Consider the following 11,973-nt stretch of genomic DNA (forward strand, 5'->3'; position numbering starts at 1 on the left):
ATTGTAGAATCTCAGTGGTACATAGGTGAGTGTTCACTGCATAACTCTTTCAACTTTTCTGGATGCTTGGGAATTTTCACATTAAAATGTGGTGAGGGGGACGGCAATCAATGACTTGATATTAGTTACTTTCAAACAATTTTTGTTAGAAGGAGGGCTGGAACAATGGCCTCGATATAAAAAAGGGTTCTCGCTCATCCTGGCAGAGTGCATTTGTGGGGGGTCTCAGTGTTGGCATCTCTTCTGGGAGGGACATCATTAGGGCCTCAGTCAGGGCTGGCAGTCCAGGGAGGAGGCGTTTTCAGACAAAGCAAGACAGGGACAGGCATGCAACTAGCTTTGCTGAAAGCTTTGATCTCAGGGCAGAGCATGTGAGAACTGAGCTGAACTAAGTTGCCCAGGTCTTTCGCAAGAGAAACACCCGCAGGTCCGTAACCTTGGAGAACCCCCTCCTGTTCATTCCCTGTCTGCTGGTCCATACTGCCCTAACGTACAAGCTCTGCCTCTGACTGCCTGAGTCATAGAACGGGGTCCAGCCCCTGGGCCTGAGGGTCCGGTGGAAAGGATGACAGGGGCATATTTGCCCAGGCAGATTTGGAAAAGCACAAGGGGTGCTCCTGTTGCTGCTGCTACCAGACTTCAGCTGCTGTCCAGATGCTTTTTCCGAGCTCTTCCTCCACACAGCCACATGAATTCTCTGCTGACTATGGAGTAAACTCCAGCGGTAATCTATGTCTTGCTGGCTGGAAAAGGGGGGCCCGCCATAAACTCCGCACCCTCCCTCCCCCACACCCGTGACATGAGAGATCTCAGAGGGGCCTACGCAGCACTGCAACAAAAACACACGCAGATTCATTACGCTGGCCTGTCAGAGCTTCCGGTTGGAAACAGCCTCATCAGTCACCGTAGGGGACTGGCTAGATAAATTATGACACAGCCCGACAACAGAAATGCACGCAGCCCCTTTAAAAAGCAAGAGAGTGCTTTAGGCATTGACGAGGACTAGGTTCCAAGCTACACTGTTAATTAGAAATGAAAAGAAATATATAAAAACAGTGTGTGTAGTCTGTCCCCATTTGTATCATTAAAAACATGTACCTCTATGGTTATATATTCAAGAATATCTTTAGCTGGATGTACAAGGAAGAGGTTGTCTCAGGGGATGGAGACAGGGCAGGGGAAAGATGAAAAATCACAGTCACTAGATAAAATATGCTTTTTGTATTATTTGACTTGTTATCATGTGTGTAGTCTCTATTAAAAAATTACTTAGCTGGAGAAAGTACAAAAGGAAACCAGACTCTCAAGGCCACAGCATCAGAACCATAGTATTCAGGCTGCCCAAGCTCCCCTTTTTGACTGACATGTAAGTCCCAGGTAATTAATTCAACGTTGGGCCTAGAGGGTTGGAGACCGGCTTACATCAGATATTGAGGACTCACTGGGGAGATCCCACCAGACTCCCGCATTATCTTTTCTGAGAGCAGGTTCCCTGGGGCATGTACAGCCCTAATTTCTGACTTCCAGGCACCTGGCTTGATAAGAGGGGAAGAAAAGAAAGGGGGAAAATGCAGCCAGGTTGGGGTTTGGAGTGGGAGGTGTGGCCGCGTCAGGTCAACGTGGGTGTTTCCAGGGGTGCCGCGGTCCAGCCGCAGCTAGGTCCAGGGTTTCCTGAAAGGTGGGTAAGGCGTCGACGATGGGAGACAGACGACAACACGCCTCAGAGGACAGTGATGCTCTGTTCCGTTTATTGCAAGTACAAGCAGGTTTTTATACTTTCATTTTTAGCAGTGATTGACATTTGCGATTAGGTAAAGCAGAAAAAAATTAATACAAAGGTAACCAGGAAAAATACAAAAATTCCCATAGATTCAGTTACATTAAACAAAGATTATTATAACCATGAGAGCCATAAATCAGACAATTAGAAATAGCTGTACGTACAGAGTTTGAGTGTCTTATTGTTTATTAAAATTCTCAGAATTTGTCATGGGGCAAAAGGACACGGTAAATTGAACAGAGGTTATAGGAAATTTATTATAAGGCCTTTGTGATGTTTAACTTACCTATTTATCTTTTCTGTCTAAAATATTTCTTTATGTACCATGGACTTTAACTCCCTGGTAACTGTTTCTATGTGCTTAATTTATAATAGTTAACCAGATTTTTTATTTCTTTGCCTGTCTAATTTTATTTGATATATATTCCTATTCAAGGTAAAGGCGGGGCTGTTACTCCAACAACTTTTAGACACTCAGGGGCTATTTCATTAGAGGGGATTTTATTCTCTGGTCAGGAAATTATTTTATACAACTTCATTGGAATTATGCAAATCAATAAACCTGAGATACAGATATCTAACAATCCCACCACCTTTTAATCTCCAAAACAAACAGGTAAGGAGAGATAAACAGGAAATTCAGCTACAGTAAACTCTTTTTATTTTTTAGTTAATAAACACCAGGGAGGTCTGCTTCGAGCTAGCCTTTCCATGAAATTTAGACTATTATAAAACACTTGAACTTCATCCTAATTGACCATTCTAATGTCACCCTCATTATATGCTCCTGTATAAGGCAATGGGAGATCTGGAACCCTCTGGAGACCATTAGCTCCTTTTGGGGGATACCATAATTTGCCAATAATCTAATATGCTACCCAGGGGTATCCCTGGGCTGTGGGTAAGGGTCTATATAGTTTTTTTCTTGTTTTCTAGAAAGACTCTTTGTATCTATGGGTAAGGAACAGGCATGGGAAAGTCCGCCAATAATTCAACCTATTGTAACTGATTTATGAATTCTTTTATGGGAACAATCGGGGATAATTTCTGACTCAGGTTTATAAACACTTGATTTAAAACAATCTGGGCATGATTCAATAGTCTAGGGAGAACTAGTTGTCCCTTCAGAATTTCCCTCAAAATCAATCATTGACTCTTTTCGAGCCTCTTTCTTCTCATGTTCTGTTCTTATGGGAATCAGGGTACAAAGTAAGACCATGATTAATATTAGCAAGGAAATTATTAAAAGCAATCCCCAGAAAAATTACCGCCCCCCTTTGTATGCCACGCTCTCTTCCAGGAAGATGGATTCCTTGAATGCCCTCTTTCCATGTTCAGACCTTGTCAAAAAACATGGTTGGAAGAGGGCGTGGCACAGGGGGACTTCTGGTAACATTCTCTGGGGGTGAGCAAGCTGTGATCTCTCTCTCTCCCTAGGACTGTGACACCTGGGGATACTTGCCCCTGGGTTTTAATGACGAGCTGCCCAGGCTTCCCATCCTGGCTCCGCCTTTGACTGGCTGTGGGCCTTGGGACATGAGTTTACCAAGCCTCAGTTTTGTTTTGTTTTGTTTTCATTGGAAAAGTAGGAAGGAGGGTGGGAATAGAGAGAGAATGCTGCTCCTAATAATGTCATAAGGTTGTTGCTGAAATTAGACTCTCAATAAATATTGCCTAGTGTGGTAAGATCATGGATTCTGGAGTCAGACTGCCCGGGTTTAAATCATAGCTCTATCATTTACTAGTGTTACGGAGTCTGGGGAAATTATTTAATCTCTGTGCCTCAGTCTGTTCACCTATTAAATGGACATAATAATAGTACCTACATGACAGGGCTTTTATGAGCTCGAAATAAGTTAACATATGTAAAATGCGTAGAATGGTGCCGTGTATATCAATATTTGAGCTGGATAAGATCTGCACCCTGCTTTTTCTTTTTAATAATGAGGAACTGTGGTCCAGAGAGGGACTTGCCCAATGGAGGACTGTTGATTAAACCCAGTGGAGTTAAAACCAGTCTCCTACCTCCCATTCTGGAATGTTTTCCCCTGTTTACTTCAAAGCAAAATGTATTCTATTTTGGTATGAAATTAGAAGGAAGTAAGCAAAAATCTGTTTCTTTGATGTCTCAAATAAAATGATAGCGAGTTCAAATTCAGTTGCGTGGCCACAGCCAAGTTTCTTCAGCTCTCAAAAGTCCCTCTTCCCTGAGACTAGGTTGAGGATGATGACATGTGCCTGGTAGTGGTGATGTGGTAAGTGATCTGCGTGTGAGATACCTGGCACATAGTGGTTCTCAGGAAATGGTAATGTTGATACCAGTTAATAACAGGTGATGGTGTGGTGAGATCCCCATCTGCGGATAGATGGCTCTTATTCCTCACTTCCAGGGCTTGCAAGCTCACTTGATAATAATCCCAGTGTGGATCATTATGACTATACAGATTCATTTTGGTCACAGTTATTTTCAAAACAAATTGGAAACGGCAGCATAACTTCTCACATGTCAGGGGTAAGTAAATAAGGTTGTTTCCTAAGTCGGGTAGTAACATTTCTGGTCAAAAGTGGGTGTGGCATCATCAGGAAGATATGAACCAACACCGCAGTGAGAAACAACTCCACCCCCACATGAAAGGCTAAAATTGGAAAGACTTGGTGATAGGTATCAAGTGTTAGGAAGGATGAGGCATCTGGAACCCTCATGCACTCCTGGTCAGAGTGCACAATGTTTAGATCGCCTCGGAAAATAGTTTGGTCCTTTCTTATAAAGTTCACTGTAATCTTACCGTGCAATTTATCTATTACTGTGGAACAAATTATCCTCAAAATGAGTGGCGTTAATCTTCATTTGTTAACCTCTCATGGTTTCTGTGGGTCAGAAACTGAGACCGGGCACCTTTTGCTCCACCCCACCTGGATGCAGCTGGGACACTGAAGGTGGGGACGAGCGCTCCTGAGGGCTGGTTCACTCCCAAGTCTAGTGGCTGATGTTGTTGTCAGCTGAGGACTGTTGTCTCAAATCCCCACCCGTGGCTTCTCTGTGTGGCCTGGGCTTCCTTATAGTACCGTGTCAGGGTTCCTAGGGCAAGCCTTCTAAGAGAAGAGAAGGAGATGGGGGAGGAAGAAGTAGGAAGAGAGAGAGAGAGAGAGAGAGAGAGAGAGATCCATGAAAGCAGGGTATAAACATATCTGTTTATATCCTCACAACAGCTTCAGCCTGGTAAGCAACCTTGTCATCCAACAAGTGAATTTTCCAAAATGGGTATATGTTAGTTAGTCTGTATGATGGTTAATTTACTGTGTCACCTTGGCAGGGCCACAGTGCCTAGATATGTGGTCAAGCATTACTCTGAATGTTTCTGTGAGGGTGTTTTTGGATGAGATTGACATTTAAATCACTGAACTTTGAGTAAAGCACATAGATTGCTCTCCATAGTATGGATGGGCCTCATCTAATCTGTTGAAGGGCTGAACAGTACAAAGATTAACCTCTGCTGAGCAAGAGGGAATTCTGCCACACACAACACTCAGAATTCATGCACCAGTCTGTCATTTCACTTGGCAGATTTTGGACTTGACAGCCTCCATAATCACATGAGCCAACTCCTTAAAATAAGTCTATTTATCCATCCATCCATCCATCCATCCATCCATCTATCCATCCATCCATCCATCCATCCTACTGGTTTCTCTAGAGAACCCCAACTAATATAGCTTGCTGTTCTCATGTTACCAAAGCCATGGAGTTGTTGCCCTTGATTCAAAATTTCAAATGGGATTTTTATGTAAAATATTCCCTGTGCTACTTCTTCATAGTAGACAGCATGCCCCTAGCACACAGCATTTACATAGCAGCTGTGAGGCTTTGTAGCAAGGGGGCAGCTCTCTGTGGCTTCCCAAGGAGGATGCGAACGGGAACTGTTGTGTGGTGCGTCAGTAATCTGTTGCAAAGAAGCTGTGCCCATCAGAGCAGAAGCCAATCTTTCATCACTGGAAAATGCGAATCAACTCAAGTGAAACAGGGCTCTGTCAGCTTATAAAAAACTTAATTATGTTTTTAACTCCATGAATTTGTGCAACTAAAAATGTTTGAAAATGCCCAATTTCCAGCACGAACCAACAGAAAATTACTTATAGGAATGTGGTGTGTTAAGAAATGATCTGAATTTCTTAACGGTGTCTTCCAGCAAGGACGTGTGCTTCAAATTTTTGTGTCACTCTGCATCAGAGTTGCTCAGTTTCTTCTTATAGAACAAATCCCAGAGAAGTCTAAACTTTCCCCAAGAAGAGAAAACAGAGTGGAGGGGAACTCCGACCGTGGCTTAGGTTTTTCACTCTTGTCGAGTTAGGAAAAACACTTCAGCCCGAGGACAAAAGCTCCCTTGTTTAAGCGCTTACCCAGCTGCACTTCAACTAAATATATCCTGGGCAGAGTGTTTTCACTTCTCCACCCCTCTCCTGGAGCCAATCACACGGTGACAAACAGCTCAGAGGCCCCTAGGGACGGGGCCCTGCGGAGGCTCAGCCTTGGTTACAGGATTTCACCTTCCTCTCCAGCACAGGCCTGCTCCGCAGGCGCTGGCTTCCCCCAGAGGCTGCAGGGAGCCTCCGCTCAGAGAGGAGGCCTTCACGGGTTAACTCGGCAGCCTCTGTCTGGAATTCACGCACCACCTGGGCTGACAGCATGAATGACTCATTGTTTCCCCTCTGAACAGTCTGAGGAGTGCTTCTCCGTGTCAATAATGGAGGCAAAGTAAAATTGTTTTTTTCCCTTTCAACATAACCAGTTCTCGAAAACTGAATATAGAACTGGAAATCTGGAGAGTGTGTTTCTTATGGGGTAGCCGTAGTCAAGGTTACTGCTTTGAGTTGGTCTGCAGGGACAAAGGATTTAAATTTACTGTCTACAAACAGAAAGAGGCCAAAAACCAGGGGTCCTTTTACTCATAGCTTGTGTGCCTGTCCTATAAAACAAAGCAAACTTAGCTGAAACGCTTCGTCTGCCTAAATCTGTGGTTGGACTGGATTCAATCCTAGATTTTATATTACTCACAATTTGTAGATACGGAAATTTTGATGGATCATTTCCCGTGGCTAAATGTAAGACATGCATTCATTGCACTTTATATATGTCTTTTACACTCCTATTCCTCAAGCAGCGTACTAATAATCATGCCCCTTCTTAAATTTTTCTGTAAGGAGCTCTTCCTTGGTCTCAGCAAGCTTTACACTCCTTGGGAAATGGGACTGGGAGACTGGCTTGGGCTGTGGGACCCTTTGCTTTTCATAAATACATCTCACTCAGTCCAAAACCTTCAGAGCCAGATGACGTTTTTCTGTCTGCACATGTGTCGTAGACAACGCATTTTCAACTCAGATTCCTCCTCCTTCTATTTACCTACATTCATAGGCGTTTAAAGGAAAATATTGAAAAAAACAAGCTATGGAAAAATAAATCCAGATAGAAAGGAGAGGAAGAAAGCCCTGTGTAGATTCAGGACATAGGTTCTAACTCCGATCGGGGGGAGGAGGGTGGCACACAGCAGAGTGTTCTCCTCATCAAATTCAGTGACAGCCCTGAATAGATTCCAAGTGCCTGTGCCTTGGAATAAGGATGAGGGCTCTTGATACTGAAAGAAGAGAGAGTATGCACAGAATGTGGAGATTAAATGGGGTGCTTGACAAAATGGCAGTAAATGCCTTTATTTTCAGCTGATACGAGTCCATTCACGCAGCCTTTACATTTCTTCAGGAATGGGAGACTGGCTTGCGTTTGGCTGGTTTCATGAGATACATGGGCCGACTCTATCCCATGGATGGGAATTCATGTAGATTCTGAATGAGAAGGAATCGAAATTACAAAGGGCATGTCCATTTCTGTCAAACCCATGCTGTAATGTAGCAGATTGAGTCTCTTTCTTTGCCTGTTAGTATCCTTAAAGTCAAATATCAGAATATTTGCATTAGCTCTTTTGATGCTACTGAAAACCTGCAAAGATGAAGTGTTTCTCCCTTTCTGTAGACAGGACACAATTACTGCAGCATGCTTAGGGAAATGGCAATAATTAAAGCTCTGGTCTCTCACATCTAACCACCAATGTATCATGCTCCGAATGAGCCTGTTTTACATCATACGCAGCCTATTTGCCAGTGAGCTTCCTTAGGTACTGAAGATTCTGTGGTCCTTGTGCCAACACCATAATCAAGCAGAGCTGTTGAACTATCTGGAGGGCTGTGACTGGAGACGAGCAGAGTAAGCAGGATCCTACTATGTGCATTATGGTTTGGGTCTTCCAAACAGAGACTGGAGTGTGTATTTTGGGGCAGCTTCTAGGCTGTCCCAATGAGAGGTGACTTACTTCCGTTTGCTCATCAGAACAACTGCCTTCCCCTTGTCCCTACTGAGTCTTTTCATCAAAACACAGTTCTCACGACTTCAGCTGTGCTTCAGGTCCTTTCCGGTGACTGGCGGGTTCATTCTGCTTTTCTCAAGTCTGAAGGAAATGCAGTTTGCATGGCTGGTTGTTTTTTCTCCCAGTGCATAGAACCCTTCCACCATGAGCTTGACAGATGTAAAGTTCTCTGACACCCTTCCCCTTGAGAGCCCTGCTGTATACCCTTCACTTGTTTGTCAGTGGGCCTAAAAGGAACACGGTGGCTCCTTAATGGAAGGGTATGTCAGAGTCAACTGGGAGGCTCTTTTAACTGATCCTACCCCAGTCACTTCCCAGCAGTTCTGCACTTCGGAAAGTACTAACAGGGCCAGGCAGGGAGAAGGGGCAGATGATGTGAGTTGCAGGCCATGATGTCACGGCATGTCTGGAGCAGAAGGAACACTGGGCCTTGACTCCATGGTACCGTTCCATGCTCCGTAATGCCGTTAGAGGACAGTGAACACTCCAGGTGTCTAGAAAGGTTCCCTGTTCCACTGAACCAGATAGGATACTTGTTCAAACAATGTATTAATAGCTGTAAGCCACCAGGCTTTAGAAGGAAATAATTGAAAATCCTTCCTTGGAAAGAAAAGTTATATTAAATGAATCTCTGGAATTGAAAACTATGTAACATATTAAATATGTCTTTTTAAAGATTTTATTTATGTTTTAGAGTGAGGGGAAGAGAGGGAGAAAAGCATCAATGTGTGAGGGAAACATCAATCAGTTGCCTCTTGCACATCCCCAACCAGGGACCTGGCATGCAACCCAGGCATGCACCCTCACTGGAAACCAAACCAGTGACCTTTTGGTTTGTGGGATGACACCCAACCCACTGAGCCACACCAGTCAGGGCTTAAATATGCTTTTGTTATCTTGGTTAGTTTTAGGTGAGGCAGAACATCAATACCTTCTACTTTATACGTACATCAATACTTGCTGGTGTTTCGAGGAGAAAGATTGTATTTATGTAGACGTTCATTTTGATATGAAAGCATCGATAGCAACAGGACTAATGATTTCCTCTTGTTCATAAGTTTTACAAAATAGTTCAAACATTGTCTATCATACATAAGAAGCTATGGATAATCCTCTAGAAAACCATCTTCATGAAATGATTTTGTGTGTGTATTCCATGCCCATTGAGTCATTAAGGATAAAGGGCATATACGAGTCCATGCACTTATCTCACCGGTTTTTGATAAAGTAGTTGCTATAGGAATCTGATTATCATGTGTATATCCAACCCAAATTCAGAAAATGTTATATGTTCACAGTGAAATTGAAGAATTGGCTAAAGGTGACATTTTGGGAAGTCTGTTTAAATAGGTGGATTTTAGAGTTTGGAATCTTAACCATTTGCTTGAACTGCCTCATGCCTTGGACACGTGGATTTAAAAAAAAAAGAAAGAAAAAAGAAAAAAAAGACATATGACTAGTTGTGTGTGTCCCAATAGGGGAAATGACCAAGTGTCTTGGGAGCCCAAGACAGACCAAATCAGAATGAGGTGAGTGATCAGGAGAGGAGGTCAGGGAAAGATCCATAAGGAAAGTACAGCAGAGCTGTCTTGCTAGCTGAGCCAAGCAAACAGAAACTGGAGGATAGTGGTCCAGGCTGAGTATCAGTGCGTGTGTGCTGAGTCACGGTGGCCACCAGCAGCCCAAGCCTTTTGTCAAAGTATCCAAGCTAGGTGTTTGACAGTCAGGAGATCAGTGGAGGGAAGAGATCTTCTCTCTCGGGCATCTCTAAGGCTGTGCAATGAGGGAAGATTGAAGACTGAACTCGAAAGAACATCAAAGCCAGTCGCCCATTTGGCAGTTCTGAGACACAGTTTCATGGTCTGGTGCAGCAGGCAAATTCACTCAGCATCTGTTAGGAATTAGATGTAATTTCAAAGAAACCAGGAAGTAAGAATTTGAATCAGAATAGAAAATTTAACCCTCTGCATTTGGTCATTCAGTTCTGGCTTCCTACTATTCGGCTCACCAGTTGGTCTGTGGAAAGGGTGGGCCAGCGAGGTGAAAAGTTGAATGCAAGCAGACTCTGAAGAAAGAGGTGACCTGGGCTGTCTCTATATGCTTTGTCAGGGTAAATACAAATCTAAACAGATAAACAAATCTCCCCAGTACAAAAAGGGAGAGAAACTCCCACCTCCCCCTTTCTTTCAGCATTGACTTTAGAAAATTTGTGATGTAAATTTTTTTCTCTGTCCCTTTGAGAAGTACGTAAACCTTTTCAAAAGCTAGGTTAGCCTCTGGCCAGCTTTACAAGCCAAGGATGTCCTTCTCAGTAACCTGGGAGCCATCTCTTTGAAATGTAATCATCAAGGAAGATAACATCCCTATTTCCCAGTTTCTGTGGGAGAGTAGGAGTCTAACTTCGGTAGGTGCCTGGTTTCAAGTTATAAACCCTCCTCTTGTTACAAAAATAAGTTTCTTTTTCCTCCATATAAACTAGTTAGCTACCAGCTACCAATTACCAAGGTGGATTTAGAATGAACTATGTGTGACAAATGGTGTTGCCAAGTCCTCCTACCTGAGGACCTGTTAGCATTTACCTTGAGAACAGGTATGTCACAGGATGTGTCTGTTTAGCTATGTATAAGGGTGAAGTGTCTTTGCAGTCTCTCAGTGGATTGATTGCCTGTGCTGGACATCATATTTTGGTTTAATGTTTATTCAGTAACAAAACTGTTTTCTTTCTCTTTCACTTTTGTGGAGAGTTTTTTTGGGGTTGGCAGGTTATTTTGTTTTTAATTATATTTCCTTAACACCTGCCACAAAGGTTGGCGCAGTTTAGGTTTTCCAGCTCAGAGTATGTTAAGCATATAAACGCCCGGGGTTAAGCAAATGTGGAAAGTATATTCATAACAAAGCAGAACATATTTCTGAGAAAGAGACTTTCACACTCCTCTCAGAGAGTGCTACAATTAGAAGATACCACGTACTCTCTGCGGGGTTCACAGACGCAGTTTAGCAGAATGGCAGCCCAGCACAGGCAGTCCTGACTGTGGCCGTGCTTTGAATCTCAGCTCCACCCTTTACTAGCTGTGCGTCTGGGACCTACTTAAACTCCTGGCGCCTTAGTTTCTCCATCTATAAAATGGCAGATAGAATGGGGTATGTACCTCATAGCATAGTGTTTGGCAGAGTAAAAATCCTCAATAGTTCATTGTAATATACAGCGACATTTTTTGAAGATTTGTTATAGGAAAAAACACTTGTGGGATACAAAGATGGGATAAGACGTAGTCCCTATGCTCAGGGGAATTTACAATCGTATAATTACAATGGTACCCTAGGCTTCACCTGGGTATAAACTAACTTTTACAGAAAAAGAAAAACCAACAGGTATTTCTAAAGGGGAGAGGACTGCCAGGGGCTATTACCTAATTGAGCTCCACATAATTACATGGTTTATAGCCCAGATTAAATCTCGAAAGACTTCTTCCTGAGCAACGTTAACAGGAAAAACCAGAATTCTTATCAAAAGAAGTGAATGTTTCATCAATTTTGAAGCCAAAAGCCCTGCCACGCCAAGGTTAAGAGACCATAGCTTACACACCCTGAAACGCTCCTTGATATTTCTCCCATCGAGATAACCTAACCAAAAGGGTTATAAAAGTAAATAAATATTGACATTGAGCTGTCTTAAAGTCAGCCAACAGCTCTTGATTTCTGCTAAGCTCAAGGGTGTTCAACTGGGTTTGCTTTGTTCCTGGCGCATTAAGACAGCATTCGGAAGCCATCTTGGAAACA

Source organism: Phyllostomus discolor, chromosome 12 (assembly GCF_004126475.2).
Source record: "Phyllostomus discolor isolate MPI-MPIP mPhyDis1 chromosome 12, mPhyDis1.pri.v3, whole genome shotgun sequence".
NCBI classification, from domain to species: domain Eukaryota; kingdom Metazoa; phylum Chordata; class Mammalia; order Chiroptera; family Phyllostomidae; genus Phyllostomus; species Phyllostomus discolor.